The 5,450-nt window shown below is 37.0% G+C and overlaps 1 long non-coding RNA gene across 2 annotated transcripts; it reads right to left on the bottom strand.

The window, feature by feature from the left end:
- Positions 1-1,476: 1,476 nt before the first annotated feature.
- Positions 1,477-5,092, bottom strand: LOC120072972. Of its 2 annotated transcripts, XR_005480645.1 has the most exons (4): positions 4,842-5,092; positions 4,248-4,675; positions 3,599-4,164; positions 1,477-3,291 (listed from the first exon to the last, which is right to left on the bottom strand). It is a non-coding gene; the product is annotated as an uncharacterized LOC120072972 (long non-coding RNA). The 2 variants fall into 2 exon arrangements; XR_005480644.1 differs by having other exon boundaries at positions 3,599-4,675.
- Between the last annotated feature and the right edge of the window lie 358 nt (positions 5,093-5,450).

The following is a 5,450-nucleotide window of genomic DNA, read 5'->3' as shown; positions in this document are numbered from 1 at the left end:
CTTACTAAAATTAGGAAAACATTTTCCTTTTATCTCACGGTTAACATGAAACTACCAATAACCTCCCACTTAATTGGTTATTAGAGAAAAAGATATAATTATCTAATAATTAATATTATTATAAATATATATGATAACCAACTTATCATATTATATTTATAACCTATAGTTTTAATATTTCATCTCATGAAACATATAAACCATAGTTCTTTTTCTATTTTATGGTACTTAATGTAAATCTCATTTACATTAATCCTCCACATGATATATCTCATACACCACACCGATCATATCATAATAATCGAATTTCCTCTTGCCAATTTGAATATTTCAAATCAACACTAAGAACTGATTCTCAACTTGAATCCATTAAGCTACCAAGGAAACCTTATGGACCTATAGCTTGAAGTTCCAACGGTACGTGAATGACTGACTAAACTTTTTAGTCACAGGATCTACCATCCGTTAACTGCCAGGCACTCCACTAAAGACCGACAACTGCACTCTCCTTACTACAGATATATTATGTGTCCATATCAACCAATCAACAATGCGATAACCCTTCACATATCGCTCGTAAGTATAGCTAGGTCAATAACCGTTATTCCTCTGTAGTTACATTTAACTCCTTAAGTACCAATGATCCCTCTAATGAACATAATTTATAGTCCTACTATGACTAAGTCCTCTCTTCCAAAGAGAAGTTGTGGCCACTATGTTCAGGACCCGGAATCAGCCCTTAAGGGAGCAATCTATCTACTTACCCCTGCTTCAAAGAAGGAGTGAATTTCATCTTGTGTAACTGAGTTCTTAGCTCTCAAATCAGACAAATGCCCAAAAAGGTAGGCATGTTGAGTTGATAATCTGGTCACTCTCACTCATACTAATCAAAGGACTTCCCTCAAAGGCAGGAGTTCCCAAAACACTCAGGATTGAGGCTGTCTCTTATACACATCTAGATGTGTATAAGAGACAGTCCCAAAACACTCAGGATTGAGGTCATGTCACCTATGGTCGTTTAGGTGAGATGTAAGTCTCAAGTATCAACGACGTTATATACAGAGACTAGTCATCTCGTGGTCCGGTCTTATACAAACTCTTTGTATAAGACACCCTCGCTCATATGTCTCCACATGAATGGTCAGGATCTACCATCTGTAGTAGTTCACAACACTTGCAAACCTCCACAAAGCGGGTCGTATCCGTAGTATCACCAGGATCAGGTATCTCTCCTTAATTCTTATACTACAGACCTATTTAGGTTATCACTTAAGGCATGATCCACTTGTATATCTCATATACATGCTTAAGTTTACATACAATAGCCATGAACTTTGTTTATTGAATATGAGTAAATACCAAATAAAATAACTCTTATTTCATTCATAACAATGTGTACAGTTTACATACTACAAGACTCTGGGAGAATTAGGACACCAATCCCAAAAAATACTTGATCCAAGAAACTAGATAGAATTTACCTAAAAAATCCATAGATAAATCCATTAGAAACAACCCAATTCATGCTTACAGTCCAAAATAAAACATAAATCTAGCCTAATGATACTGAAAATGTAAAGAGGAAGGAAGAAAACTAGGCCTCTCCCCGGCCTTCATAAAAATCAGCATAGTTTTAACCTAAAATCGAAGAGAGATTAAATAGAAATTGGGGCTAGTGTTGCAACGCTAGTCAGAGCATTGCAACACTTTTGTCAACAGTAACCCTTGAGCATTGGCATGACATGCAACATTGCTGCGACATTCACTTGCGACAGTTAATATTCGCGCGCGGAGATGCTTGGCGTTTAGTTAATATTCGCAGTGTTGCAATGTTGCCCTATATCTTTAGGTTCTGCCTCTCAGCATTGCACAAGTGTTGGATTTATACATGTATGAGCATTGCAATGCTCCGAATAGGGGTCGTTTGGTCATTTCCTCTTCTTTGAAGCCCAGATACTCAAATTATCTTAAATTGCTTCAAATTAACCCTATTTCTCATCAAATGGTCAGTTCTACCTTTTGGTTGCTCGATACCTACAAAATAAGATAATTAACATATAAAATCCATTAATGAGCCTAAATTAAGCTAGAACTTATAGCTCTTTTTTAGAGCTATCAAACATCCCCAACTTAATTCTTGCTCGTCTCGAGCAAGATATAAACATACATTTAAACAAATATATTCATTCATTAAAAAACATGCTTGCTCAAGTTGCAAAAGTTGTTACTCTAGTCTCAACAGTCAATAAAGATAAATTTTGCAATCAAGAATGAACTTGATTACAATCAATCAATGAAGTACATTTTTAAGAATAATTCTAAATCTATTCATGCATGAGTGAGTCTAGAGTCTTGCTAGTTACGCTTGCACAACCCGGATAGGTTTTATAAGGCCTTAAATCTGTTTTTCCTACTCTTGCTCGGTTATCGACTCCAAACATATCAAACTTGCAAAAAAGGCAACACTAAGACAAGGGTACCTAAACTCACCTACACAAAACATAGAAAGACATTTATTTTACCTAAAGGGCTAGCTTTCACACTCAACCACCGAAAACTTATCCACTATTTTCTCACAGGGCTCTAACTAGACACGACAGAGGTAACTTTTTCCACCCTATCCATGCACACACACACACACACTTTGAAACTAGCAATTACCTCATTTTTTTATATGCATTTTTCCTTAGCAACTAATTTGCTTTTCTCTCTCTTTTTTTCTTTTTTAATTCACACACTAGGCCCTTATTTATCCACTTTGTCTAGTTTTTCTCTAAAACAAGTAAGGTTACTCCCAAGTAAAAGGTGGACCTTTTGGGGTGACAACAGAAATACAAACCAGATAACCCAATTCTAAGCATGAAGACTTTAATTTTTGCAAGAACAATGACTTAAAGATGCATGAGAGACAAGAAATTTTTTTTAAATTGGGCTAAAAATCATGATCATGCTCTCCTAACATTATCTCATGCAAATTTTATCACATGAGGAGTGCGTCATAAACTATCATCATAACAACCAAAACAACAGAGCAAACAAAACAATTAAGCACACAACAATGTCCGAGCAAAACGCTCAAGGACACCAAGCTAAAATATACTATCCAACGGGTACCCCACCTCCGACTTAAAATGATACATTGTCCCCCAATGTATCCCTGAATAAAGCTCTTAAAATAATAAGTACAAGGGAACAGAAAACCTCGCCTGAAAACATTATCACGCACGGGGTGATGGTTGGGTTACTGCTCTCTTCATTTTTGCCTCTTTCTATTTAGGACTTTGGAGATACCTACAAAAAAAAGAAAAAAAAAACAAAGGAAAAAAGAAAGAACTATAAACAAAGAAGAAGCTAGTAAAAAAAATGAAAAGAAAGAGAGAAAAACTAAAAATTACGAGAAAAAAAAAATAAAGGGAAAGAAAAATACAACCGAGGGCAATAAGGGAATGGCTAGTGATAATTTAGAGTCTAGCAAATTTAGCTCCCTCTGTAAATTAAACTGGAAACCAATGCTGGCATAGTAGAGGCGATTTTGTTCACATATGAAGTTAACCGTCCTCCCCATTTGCCTAGTGCGACGAGCAGTGTTCTGACTCACCTTAAGGCTTCAGTGGCCATCCTCAGGGTGCGTTCACCAACCGACTCCTCCTCAACTGACACACCGTACTGATCCTGGGGATTAGAATAAGGAAGCTCCTCGCCCGAAATCTCCTTGTCATCTTGCTTCTTCTCGTCATGCTCTTCCACACCATGGCCATGGAACAAAGCTACTGAAGACCTGCAAATGGGTCCACAGCGTCCCATCCTTTCCTCCTCAGCAGGGATTTCCACCCCGGACCTCTGGCAAAGTTTTATAATCAAGCTAGGATGTCTTAGGCTACCCATAGTGGAACAATGTCTAGAAGGGTGGATGGAGGCTCTAATGACCCAACCGCATTGACGGACATAACTTGACGAGGCAGTACAAGAGTTTTTCTCTATCCTTAGTGACGACGTAACACTGACATCAGCCTGGAGCAAACAAATGCATGCCAGATTTGACCGAAAACAAACATCTCTATCTCCTTGAACCGGACTGCAACAACAGGTGAATGGACCCACTCAACTCTAGGCCCACGGAGAGCTTGGATAACCTCCTGATCTGAGAACTGCTGTGAGCAGAACCTACCATATTCATCATTGAAGTCAGTTAACCTATAGACTTCATTGATCCAGAGAGAGGAGAAGGGCACTCGAATGTTTCTCACCAATGAGAAATCCATGTCCTCATCGATGTTGGCATAAAACTCTCTAACAAGAGAAGCAACCACCTCACCAGGACGACCAGCAAAAGATTCCCAACCACGCTATTGTATTTCAATAGTGATGTGGAGGTAGAAGTTTGCCTCTAGAGATAACGCCCTTTCGGGGACTAGCTTCCTAGTAGATACAACGTGATGAAATCTATCTAAAACCTCTTGGGACACGAACCTAGGGTGCTCAAACTGGGGTTTCGGATCTTGTTTCCTATGACTTGAACTAGCCATGTTCTTCCCTTTTTCTTTCCTAGGTAATACATTGAAAATCCTAACAAATTAACTCACAACTCTATGGGTGAAAACCTAGGAAAACAAGGAACTCCATAAAACTCAACCTATCCAACTCAAAAAATATTCCCAAATCCAATCCACCGCACCTGTAAATAGAAATATCCCAAGCATTCAAATTTAATTCTTAAAAAAAAAATCCAATATTCAATCTCATCTCAATTCAAATTTAAGCAAAATTTTCACAATTTTAGAGCATCTCAACACTAATCTAGAAAATCACAAAAGAAATCAAGCAAGTAAAGCAAAGATTACCTTAGATTTGAGGAGAATTCCAAATGTGAGAAGAAAACCCTAAAAATCGATTTTGGGGGAGAAAAACCCATGATTTAGAGGATGAAATGCAAGAAGATGTGAAGAATAATTGGATTTTGGGAAGAAAACAAGAGATTTAATTTTGTAGATGGAAAAAGGGAAAGGGAAGGTAAGAAATCGGAAGAAATCGTGCTGAAAAAGAGGGGAAAATATAGTTCCTTTCGACTGCAGAACTACTTTAAACGCAGTTTTGCCTCGCAGTGTCCCAACATTGTGCCTTAATTTTTAATAATAATTTTAATTATTTTTATTTTTTTAGATAGAAATTCCAAATTAAACTAATTTGATCCTAAACCTAAATCAATTTAAACTAATTAATTAGAAAAAGGGAAAATAAAATTAAAAAATGAAGAAAATAAAACCAAACAATAAATTTTTTTCGCCTGACTACCTCTAAGAAGCGCAAATTTTTAATGTCGGTTGCTCAACGTGACTTGTCCCCTATCAAGGTACAAATAAATTCTCATATTTCTCTAGTCCCTTCTTAGATAAGTCAATATAGCCTGGTAAGGCTATAAGAGTTCTCATCTTTTGAAAAGAACCAGAAAA

Source organism: Benincasa hispida, chromosome 3 (genome assembly GCF_009727055.1).
Source record: "Benincasa hispida cultivar B227 chromosome 3, ASM972705v1, whole genome shotgun sequence".
Lineage (NCBI taxonomy): Eukaryota > Viridiplantae > Streptophyta > Magnoliopsida > Cucurbitales > Cucurbitaceae > Benincasa > Benincasa hispida.
This window is presented reverse-complemented; position numbering and strand designations above follow the sequence as displayed.